Consider the following 12637-nt stretch of genomic DNA (forward strand, 5'->3'; position numbering starts at 1 on the left):
CAGTGGTGCTGACCAGAGCCGCCACGACCCAGTGCCTTACATTCCACGACCCAGTATTGGGTCGTGACTCACAGTTTGAAAACCACTGATTTAGGTGATGGGAGGACAAAAATCATATTCAGACTTCCAGTTCATTTCTTTGACAGCAAATGTTGCTACAGCTAGGGCTGCAAAATGGCTCCCATAGTAAAAACTTATTTGCAGACAGTCCTAACTTTGTAACATTCACATTTGGAGCTGGCAGTTTCCAGGCCTGGTGTCTGCCCAAAAGTGATTTTCAGTGTGTGTGTGGGGGAGAGGGAAGGCGGCAGGGCCGGCAATACAGTTTTTGCTGCCCCAAGCAGAGAAAAAAACTGCCACCGCGGACGGCAAAAGGAAGAAGCTGCCGCTGATTTGCCGCCATGGCTGGCAAAGGGGAGAAGCTGCCGCCGCGGCGGGCGGAACAGAAAACCTGCCACCAAATTGCCGCCGCGGCCGGAGGACCTGCTGCCCCTTTCTAACTGCCGCCCCAAGCACTCGCTTGGAACGCTGGGGCCTGGAGCCGGCCCTGGAGGGAGGTTGAGTAAATAGATAAGCTTGGGGAAGAATGGCTCAGCAGGTTTTGAGGTTTATCCCCTATTAGAAAAAATCATGTGACTGTTTTTAAATAGATCTGGAGCTGAAATGGCAAAAGCTTTAAAGATACAATTTAGCATAGAAATTAGGCCTTATTCCAGAGGAAGATGGTTTGGCTTGACTGAGTTATGGGTGTCTGAAAAGTACCTACTGAGCATGCACAACAGAATTTTTTGCTGAAGTTGTTAAGTGCACACGTAAGAAATGATGGCTGCACATGCATGTGTAGCTAACCTTGCTTCACAATGAACTGACTAGTCTCCAGAATGGATTCAAACTGGCCTGGAAAACTTTCCAACTGTTTAGGAAAATCTTGGAGCTGGTAAAAGGATTCGTGTCCTACTTCATCTCCTATGGATTTTCTCACCAAGATGCCCCTTTAGACTAGGGGAAATGTTCACAAGGCTGAAGGCATGAATAAGGTTGAATATCAACCTTAACTCTGCTCTTTTTGACTAAATGCTAACGTGATGGGCAACACTATACAGAGGTAATCCCTGGATAGCAATTACTAGAATTGGTATGACAGACATGCCATTCATTAAGATGTGAACCAACTCTAGGACTTCATTTCCTTTTATATGCACTTTTATCCATTTTTTAAAACTTTTCCCCTCATGACTATTGCCCTAGTTTCTCTAGCTGCCCCCTCAATTGTTACATAACTTTCTAATACGTCTGACTCTCGTCACTATCCCTGTTCACGGTAAGAAGGCAGACCCAAAACATTGTGCTTGCTGTTTGAACAGAGGTGGAGAAGAAAGTAATATTATACTAGGTGAATCCTGTTATGCCCATCTTATATAACACACCCTTGGTCTGCTATAATAATTGCCAGTTATAACTTCTAACTCTGAAATATGAGATGAACTTATTTAATTTTCAGTTAGTGTATTAAGTATTCTCTTCTTCTATTTAGAGGCTTATAGAACCAAAGACCACCTGAATGGTCTATAACTATTCTTCCTATAAAAAATGAATGGTATCCCTAGCTAGCTAGGGTCCAGACGAAACACTTAACCTCAGACCATACCCCTTGGAGCTGTAATGTATGGGCCAACACTAGCCAGGCTCAAACCCCTAGCACTGCCTTGAGCACTATGGAGAGATCCTGCCCTGCTGCTTTCACCAGGACAAGAAGCTCCTTACCCCATTCCCCCATTTTGCACTAATACAGCAGAAGTCAGAATTTTGCCAAAATAGAGGGATTATTTTTCCACCAATATAATACAACCACTTCTTGGGTGGAATGCAGCAGCTATTTAATAGCACCTAGCAATGTCAAACAACAGCTTAGGACACAAAGTGAAGAACACCATATCCAATACACACTTCAGGGGAAATCTAGCTAGGCAAAATGTCATTACCTGCAGGCAGAATTTATCCAATTCATGATCAGCTACTATAGTTCACCCAGTCTTGGATCATTAACCAGCCCATTGCTAATTGCTAGGAAATACCTGACCAGAGGTCATTATTTTGTATAAACAATGAAATAGAAAATGTAAAGAGAAAAATAAAATGAATTTACTTTTTATGTTGAAAAGCTAAAAGTTGACAGGCTCAAGACACTTCCCTGTCCGTTGACAGTAATGCTCTTTTCTTATCAGTGCAGTAACCAATAAGAATATAGGACTTAATTCTTAATATTCTTTTAGGTTTATAATAATGCATGAAAATATTGATGTTAGCTAAAGGCCTGATCCAACTTCCATTAAAGTCAATAGAAAAACTCCAATTGACTTCAGTACGAGTTGGATCAGGGAGGGGATATAAATAAATTACAAATAAGTACAGCATATTTTGCTCCAGAAGACCTATTATTATTTAGTAATGTCTATTTAGTACAGTAGCAGAGGTTTTCCATATCCCTACTATACACTTCTCTTATGTACACGTTTTCAAAAGAAATCATGTTAAAAAACTTTTAAACCCCTCTAATAATTTCTGTAAATGGCTCCCACGGAACTGTTGCAATGTCAATGCAATTGTTTGACTGAACTTCATTAATACTCTAAAGATGCCTTAGAGCTTTATTGACTCTTTTAACGGCATCATTAAAGTAATAATATTTTCTGAAGGATGGATTGTTACTGAACACTTTCTTCAGTGCAATAGGAATACCAAGACTTTCCTTCCACATTAAGCATGTATGTTTCACTGTTCCATCTGTGAAATATATACATATATTTCCTGATGTCAGCACAGTCAAACACTGCTATGACAGTATGTTTGAATTCTACTCTAAGGGCTTGTCTACACTACAGCTGGGATCGACGCTGCGGTGATCGATCCACCGGGGGTCGATTTAGCAGGTCTAGTGAAGAGAGGAGGAGGAGCCTCTTATGTGCCTCTCTAGCATCCCCAGGAGCCTGGGCTGATTAACGCCAGCTTTCAGGGAGCTTCCTGTTTCCTGCTGCTTCCCTGAACCCACTTGAGGAGAACAGGCAGTCAACTGAAGTAGTAGGAGCCAGTTAGGCCCTTAAGACGCTGATATCTTCCCTCACTCAGGCCCTGCTACCAGCCTACTTATTTGGCCCCTTCAATTGAGTGTTGAGAGCCACTATAGCTGGCACAGAACAGCAGTCATGAGTGAAAGAAGAAAACGCCCCTCTGGGGCAGCATTCAGAAAAAGAAGGAAAGCACAGGAAGCTTTTCTATCTAAGCAGGAAGGAGCTCTCCTGAGTTACATATACACAAATGTTCACAGTGAGCCATCCGGCCCCAGTGAGGATGTGAATGGTGAGGAGATGCCTGATCTTCCAGTTAGTCAGAGTACAGGTGACCTGGCAGCTACTGCAGCATCCATATCTCCATCTCAAATGGATGTAACCATGCAAATTCCTGAAGAAAAGTGTAGATCAGAGAAGAGTGTGGTGGAGGCACAAGAAACAGCTGCTGATGAGTTTAGTTCCTTAAGTCTAGATAATCCAGGACTGTGGACCCACTTGAGCAGTAGCCTGAGGGACTTCCTTGTACTGCATGGGCCGCAGCAAGTGAAAAATTTCATGTTCCCCAAAGACAATGAAAATAGAAGTTTCCATCCAACACATTACTGGCGTGAAATCCTCAATGGTGACACAGTGGAGAGGCCATGGCTTATGTACTCAAAAACCCAGAATGCTGCATACTGTTTTTGTTGCAAACTCTTCCAGTCTAATGTTCCAGCCACATTGGGTTCTACAGGAACAAAAGACTGGAAGAATCGGTCTAGAAATTTGGCATGCCATGAGAAGGCAGCAAATCACCAGAGAGCATTCCATAGGAGGAAAGAGCTTGAGACGGAACTGAGGTTAAAGGCCACCATAGATGATCAGCATCAAGAGAAGATTGCATCAGAGTGTCTTTACTGGCAAAATGTTCTGAAAAGGCTCATTGCCATTGTGAGAATGCTTGCTACCCAAAACCTAGCACTGCCTGGCACTTCAGATCAGCTGTATGCGCCAAACAATGGAAACTTCCTTAAAATTGTGGAGCTGATGGCTGAGTTTGATGCTGTACTCCAGGAGCATTTAAGAAGAGTCACCACCCAAGAAATGTACACACACCACTACCTTGGAAAAACAATTCAAAATGAGATCATACAGTTACTGGCAACAAAAGTCAAACAGAAGATTGTGGCAGATCTGAAGTCAGCAAAATGTTACTCTGTTATGCTGGACTGCACACCTGACATCAGCCATATGGAACAAATGACTTTAATGGTGCGTTTTGTAACAACAACAGAACCTAGTGAAAATGTCCCTGCAATGGTGACTGTGGAGAAGCATTTTATAGAATTTATTGACATTGATGATACTACAGGAGCTGGTATGACAAATGTGCTTCTTAAAAAGCTGGAAGATACGGGAATTGCGATAGCTGACGTGCGAGGTCAGAGCTATGATAATGGTGCCAACATGAGAGGAAAGAACAGAGGAATGCAGACACGGATCCGAGAGTTAAACCCTTGAGTTTTTGTTGTCCCATGCAGTTCTCATTCATTGAACTTGGTGGTCAGTGATGCAGCATCAGCTTCTAATGAGGCTGCTGAATTTTTTAATGTAATTCAAAGCATCTATGTATTTTTCTCTGCATCAACTCATCGATGGCAAATTTTGAAGCAACATCTGGGAACATCCTCTCTGACACTGAAATCACTGAGTGCCACGCAATGGGAAAGTTGAGTGGAGGCGATAAAGCCTATCAAACACCAAATTGGGAAGATAGATGATGCCATAGTTGCCATTATGGAGTATAATGCTATGACGGGAACTGTTCTTGGGAGAACAGTGGCAGAGGGAAATGGAATCACCAGAAACATACATAACTTCAAATTTCTGTGTGGCTTAGTGTTGTGGCAAGACATACTGTTTGAAATAAATGTTGTAAGCAAGAGACTCCAAGGTGTTGACCTTGATATATCTGGAGCAATGGAACAACTGGACAAAGCAAAGTCATAGCTACAGTCTTACCGGTCAGATGAGGGATTTTAAAACATTCTGAAGCATGCACAGAAGTTGGCAGAGGAACTTCATACTGAAGTTATTTTCCCACCCATTCAAGAATACAAGAGTCACCGCAGAAGAAGACATTTTGATTATGAGGCATGGGATAATCCCATAAGAGACCCCAAACAACAATTCAAAGTTGAATTCTTTAACCAGGTGCTAGATTGTGCAATACAGTAAGTTGAAGAACGTTTCATGCTACTCAAGGAACACAGCAGTATATTTGGGATGTTGTATGATATTCCAAAACTCTCACTATGCCTGAAGAAGACCTACACCAGCAATGCAGGGCACTAGAGACAGTGTTGACACATGATGACATGCGCGATATTGATGCAAGCAATTTAGGTGATGAACTGAAAGCCCTTTCAAGATACATTTCAGCAGGATCAACTCCAAAAGCTGTTCTGGAATATACATGCACCCTCTTTCCAAATGCTTTTGTTGCTCTGCGCATACCTCTAACGCTTCCTGTAACAGTTGCCAGTGGAGAACTCAGCTGAAGTTAATAAAAACACTTCTACGCTCCACATTGACACAGAGAGGCTGCATAGCTTAGATTGACTTTCGCCTTCAGTGTAGACAAGGCCTTAGATTGTGTTCTTCTTAGGTTGTCTCATCTAGAAGGTATATATGGAGTGAAGATCTTTTCCATAACTATGGCTTCTTGTGGTGTTCACTTGCAAAACTGTGGTGACCTTTCTGCATCCATTGTTAGGTTTGCCAGGTATTGAAACAGATTTCCCTATTCTTTCATATAGAGAGAATATGAGACTTGAGAGAGTCCCCTCACCCTCTCATCAAAGAATTAACACCAGTAATTGTTGCTACAACTGTGCCGCTAAAAGTCGAGCAGTGTAGCTGCTGTTTGTAAGCTCTGTTGCCGACAAAAACTTCCACCCCCAATCAGCGACATTTGCGTTATCGGCAGGAGAGTGCTCCTGCCAACAATGCGCTGTTCAAACTGGTGCTTGTTGTCGCCAAAACTTTTGTCTTTCAGGGGGCGGGGAGTGTTTCAACACCTGTGAAAAAGAAAAGTTTTGTCATTCAATTGCCAGTGTAGACATAGCCCAGGAAAACGGGTCAGGGGGGAGTGTTAGGCTGGAACCAACTCAGCCACATGGACAAATCAATGCGCAGGGCTTAATAAAGTTCCACTTGTTCAGCTTAACTTGCATTCAGCTTCACTCTTTGCGAATGAAACTTCCAGCACCTTTAGTATCCGAGCAGCTCACAGACTTAAATAAACCTATCCTCACAAACCCCTGTGGTGTAGGGAAGTATTATTATCCACATCTTATAGAGCAGGAACTACAACACAGAGATTAAATGACTTATTTCAGGTCATACAGAAAGTTTGTGACAGAACCAGGAATTGAACAGAAGGATCCTGCATCCCAGTCCCATGCCTTAACCACAAGACCATCCTAGCTAATTATATGCTTATATTGATGCCCAGCTCTGTAATATCCTTCCTCTCCTCTGAGTCTGCTCAAATGCCAATTGAAGTCAGTGGAACAGCTTCTATTGACTTCACTGGGCACTAGAATGGGCCCTGAGAGAAAATGCGTGCAGCAGGTGGAACTGAAAATGTAGGTCAGCTCTGCTAGCAGCAGCATTCCTCTCTGGAGCCAACTCAATCTGAATAGACATGTTAACGGCAGTGAGAGCTCCTAGCATGGTACTACCATGGTTTTTGAAGCAGGCATTAGAAAACAACCAGCTTCTATGCTATGTGTTCTAACAGAGGCTCCTTCTTTGTTGCTGAATGCAGGAAAAATGCACAGTCAACTTTAAGACGGTTGTTTTTCTATCATAGTCAAGAAAAGAAGAATTCGGTCTCTGTCTATATCTGCAGTCCACTCTTACGTTGGATGTCAGCCAATCCAGTCCAGGTGTTAGTATGCAGATATGTATTTTGGAAAAAAGTCAACTATTAGAGAGTTTTATTGTTATTGGTGATATAACAGGCCAGAAGTAAATGAAGGTATGCTAATTTATACCATGTAACAATCTGGCCATAAGTATATTGATAATACTCATCTCTGGTCTACTATACTTATAAAATATATTTAAATTCCAGAGCTTTGGAGCACTGCTGATGAATTTAAAGAAACACAGTTATATGGAAGTTATTTACATGTTTATGCTCCTGCTTTATTTTAATGTTTTTGCATAATAATGTATGAAGTAAAAAAAATCCAACTCAAAACCAGTTCAAGAAAAATGAAGAGAAAATCTGGTGCTATGTTTTAAATAACTGCTCCCTACATTTGTTTCTAGTTGTAATCAAGGAACAGACTACAAAAATTAAATTAGTTTAGCTGTAAAGGAACAATTGCACAGGATAAAAAAGAAAACAGATTCTCGGAAGAGATAAAGGAAGGAGCTAAAGAATGACTTATTTAAAATGTGTAGGATTATTAAAGGATTTCTTCTCATTAAATTGGGTAATATTTCTAGTGAGACAAACAGCAGTCTCAATCTTGGGATACAAAACTCCAGAACTATCAAATGAATTGGAAAAAATCATTCAAACTGAAAATAGTTTTTTTCTTAATGCTGCCTAGCATATTATTGAGATTTATAGAAAACATATGGGAAAGGATGTAACCAAGTGATACCATTCTAAATTAAGAAGTTCTTATTAGAATGTAAATGAGAAAGTACTGAAGGCATTACATGAGGACAACACCATTGTAACTAAATCAGCAGGCAAGATTGGCAGGACATCATGGGTAACATTTTCAAAAGCCCCTAAGTGACTTAGGAGTCTAAATCACTAAGTCTAAGCCTGGGGAAAGGCGTGGGCTTCAGAACCTGAACCAGAACATCTACTCGGCTATTTTTAGCACTATAGCACAAGCTTGAGTCTGTAGACCTGGGCTCTTAGACTCGCTGCTGTGGGTTTTTTGGTTTGGTTTTTTTTGGTTTTTTGACTGTAGACATACCCTTAGGGGCTTTTGAAAAATGTATCTGCTCACTCTTCAGAATATAGTAGATATAGTAGAACCTCAGTGTTACGAACACCAGAGTTATGAACTGACCAGTCAACCACATACCTCATTTGGAACCGGAAATATGCAATCAGGCAGCATCAGAAACCAAAAAAATAATAATAATAATAATAAGGGAAAGCAGCATTTTTCTTCTGCATAGTAAAGTTTCTAAGCTGTATGAAGTCAATGTTCAGTTGTAAACTTTTGGAAGAACAACCATAATGTTTTATTCAGAGTTATGAACATTTCAGAGTTATGAACAACCTCCATCCCCAAGGGGTTCATAACTCTGAGGTTCTACTGTACAATAAATAAAAGGAAGAAATATAGAGAAACTTGAAAGACAAAGATCGTTCCTCAGTTTTGAGTTCAGATATATCTATTAATTGTACAAAAGAAAATGACCGATTGATCAAACAGGATTTAAACCATAATGGCATCAATAATGAGGCACGTAAGTATTTCACTCAAGAACACTGCAGTGGTGTAACAGAAACTTAAAACCAAGATTCCAGGGTTCAGAGGATAGAGCCAGTGCAGGTGCAAACCTAGCAGTGTGTTAACTGTGTAGCTAGTGAATGTAAAGAGGAAACATAGAGGGTGCATTGTGGATTAAGGCTCAATATAAAAAAAAGGTGATCTTACTTATCTGCACTGCAAACATTGCAACACGATTATACTCCAACATATCTCAGAGTGAAATTCAACCACACCCTCTCCTTCCATGATCATCTTGAGAAGGTATCTGCAAAGATAAAAACGAGAGCCAACATAATCCAGAAACTTGCAGGTACAACCTGGGGTGCATCAGCATCACTGCAATAGCACTTGTATATTCAGTAGCTGAATATTGTGCACCAGTATGGAGCAGATACAGCCATACACGAGTTGTGGATACCCAGCTAAATACAGTGATGCCGTGCATCACGGGAACCCTTAAGTTGACTCCAACACCATGGGTACCTGTCCTCTCTAACACTGCTCCCTCGCCGATACGCCAAACTGCTGCAACATTCTGCAAAGCCCAGTGAATCCAGAAAAACAGTTGTTTTCCTATTCACCAAGACCTTGACAACGCCCCCCCTGCAATGTCTTAAGTCCCGCAAGCCTTTCTGGGAACACTCGTTTAGCCTCATGCAATCAAGCTATGATGAGAAGGAGGCTTGGAAAGCAGATTAGGCTAAACAAGACTTAAAAAATAAGCACCTTGTGCCAGATCCCAAGCAGAAAGTTCCTGGGTTTGACCTTCCACGGTCATCTTGGTCAACTCTGAACCAAATTCAAACCAACCATGGTTGATGCGGATATCTAATGCACAAATGGAAAATCAAGGACTCACCAGTGTGCAAGCGTGGTTCCGCATGACAGATCATCGAACATATCACTACCTACTGCCCAATTTATAAATATGAAGGAGGCAGCACTGGAATAAATTCTGCTACGCTTCATGTAGCCATTTGGCTCTATCAACTTCAGGTGAAATTGTAGTTGCTGCTCTACACCAGCCCTACGAAAGAAGAAGACTGCACACATGGTAAGTGTAAGACTGGTATTTTATACAGCTCTCTAAAATACCTAAAGACTTTAAAGAACATGCCAGGGAGATCAATTATAGTAGGGCTACGGACCCATACAAAAACTTTAAATCAATAAACATTGCCATTCTATCTTTGAGATACCACAGAACTGCTCAGTAGATTGAGAGGACTAGCAGTTAGATTGGAAAAACTACCACCCATTGGTTTCCCACTGCTTACATTTCCACAAACATGTATTTTCTCCAACTTTTTTTTGAGACTAATAGAAGTTGGAAGAGGCCCTCTCACTACCAAAACTGAAAGAGCTGAGCACACCTGGCAGCATTGGCTGTCCAGTCTGGGGTGGGGTCATGACCTTGAACCCCTTCTCCATTGCTTAGGAGAGTTGAGCTGGCTCAGAGGTGGGACCAAGCACAATATACTGTTTAAGCGTGTCTCAGTAGGAACACCCATACCCTACTGAGAGAATTCTGATCATATCAGACAATGCTGCAGAGTATCTCTCATCACTCCCCAATGCTGGTAACAATATAACCCAATGCAGTATGAATTTGGAAATTCCTAAAAGTAAATGAGAGCAGAAAAAGTTACAGAAAGGACTTGTGTATTGAAATGTGAACTGTGGAGTGGTAGAAATATGCGTAAATAGGGACTGTATTGACTTCAAATGGGAGCTGGATGAGGTTCAGGGTGGATCAGGATTGGGATTGTGGATAGCTCCCATGCAAAGGGAGGGGAAGTCTCCTTGCACTTTTGAGATGGCACAGTCACAGTGTGGACCCTGTTTTGTGTTTCATAAAGAATTTCAAATTCCAGTGGGTCACAGGTAATGAAGTCCAATAATCCCTTTTATTACTGCAGTCCCTTAACTGAAGATAATTAGAATAGTAACTGGAAGGCAGGTTATATTTGTGTTAAATAATAACAGAGAGGAGAAATCCAATAGGTTTTAAAGTCAGATGCATTAACATTTCCCTTTTATTTTATCCTGCACAGACTGCCCAACTCTGGACTTCAGGGAGAATGAATAGAGCTGATGTCAGGCAATCAAATGTTTGTTGGTTTCATGAAGCTGACATAGAAACAATATACAAATGCAGTTTGAACCATAGGCGCCACCTCTGTGGGTGCTCCGGGACTGGAGCCCCTACGGGGAAAAATTGGTGGGTGCTACTCTGCACCCACTGGCAGCCAAGCTCCCCGCCCCGCCCCCATGCCCCAGCTCACTTCACTTCCACCTCCACCTCCTCCCCTGAGCATGCTGCATCCCAGCTTCTCCTCCCAGCACTTGCTGCCGCAAAACAGCTGTTTCGCAGCATAACAAGCTCTGGGAGGGAGAGGGGAGGAGCAGGAACGTGGCGCGCTCAGGGGAGGAGGTGGGGAAGAGGCGGGGCGGGAGCAGGGATTTGGGAAAGGGGTTGGAATAGGGGCAGGGAGGGGTGGGGCAGGGCGGGGCTGGAGCAGGGTGTGTCGAGCACCCACCAGCGCCAGCAGAAGTCGGCACCTATGGTTTGAACATCTAATAAGTCAGCCGTTATATCAAATTGAACAGCTCATCCAGCAGCCTGTACACTCAGATTTTGCATTTCATCCTCTATAATATTTTAGATGTAGAATCCTAGAATCCTAGAATATCAGGGTTTGAAGGGACCTCAGGAGGTCATCTAGTCCAACCCCCTGATCAAAGCAGGACCAATCCCCAACTAGATGATCCCAGCCAGGGCTTTGTAGATTACCGATGATTTGGCTATAGAACATGAGGAAGGAAAATGGATAATACTGGCAAGTAAGAGTCCAGTTTTCACATTTCGGTGCCTAAAGTAACCTAAATAACGGGCTTGAGTTTTAGAGGTGCTGAGCACCCACAGCTCCTATCTCAGTGGAAGGGAGCTTTAGGTATACAGATTTGAAAATTATGGCCCTAAATCCTTATCTATTTAGGTACCTAATAGAAGGCTCACAAATTTGAAAACTGGGACCTAAATTAGGTCCTCATCCTGCCCCCACTGATTACAACTGCAAACCCCTGCTGACTTCAATGGGAGCAGGTTCATATCAGCAATTATATACAATGGGAAAGAACATCTGCAAGTCTCAATCTCAGAATGGTTGAATGTGGTTATTGTTGCCCCTTTTAAGCCCAAGCAGCTAGTCAAAGTGCAGGGCATTCGGGATGTTCCATCTGGAAGTATAAATGTCTGGAGTCTTGTATTTTCCTTGATGCTCTCTTAAAAATTTACAAGGAATGACAAAGTCCTGCTTCTCTGAGGAGGACTCAAGAACAAAAGGGGCAGTTTCTTAGCTTATAGCCCCCAAACCCTTTTAGCCAACCCCAGACCCAAAAGCTCTCTCTAGCTTTTCCCAAAGTCACACTGTGCTCATAGGCAAGGCTACTGCTTGGCTTTCTTTTTGCCTCTGCCTCTCTCTCTGTTCTGTGTGCTTTGCCTTCCCACCCCCATCAACCCTTCTACCCCCACCCCAAACAATATGTACCAAAATCACTCTGCCCACTCAGCCTTCCTCCTGGGCAGGTTCACCACCCCATTTTGTCATAGGTGAAGGGGAGCGTCTGATTAACTCATCCTGATAATTATGTTACTGAAGAGTGTGTTCACACCCCATCTCAAAGAAATTTGTGATCAATGCAGTCACCAGTTCTCAGCATAAATTATCAAAACTGAAAAGGTAGTAGATTGTTTTGGTGTTATCATAGATCTTCACCAATTACACTCTCCTTGTATATACCACATTTGGGTCTTATGCATTTAGAAAAATTCTGCTGTTTGGAAAGATTTTGCTGGTTTGAGAGGTATTCCTATACTTCAAATGGGGAATGCCAATACAACTAGTGATGTCTCTTTAAATGGTAGAAAAACTGGGTGACCACTGTAATTTGTCATCTTTTCATTTATTTTGTCATGCTTTAGAAAACGTAAACACGATGCTTGTTTCTGTTCTACAATGCTGCCTCTCTATTTCCCCCTCGTTTTTATAT

Source organism: Chelonia mydas, chromosome 4 (assembly GCF_015237465.2).
Source record: "Chelonia mydas isolate rCheMyd1 chromosome 4, rCheMyd1.pri.v2, whole genome shotgun sequence".
Taxonomy (NCBI): Eukaryota; Metazoa; Chordata; order Testudines; family Cheloniidae; genus Chelonia; species Chelonia mydas.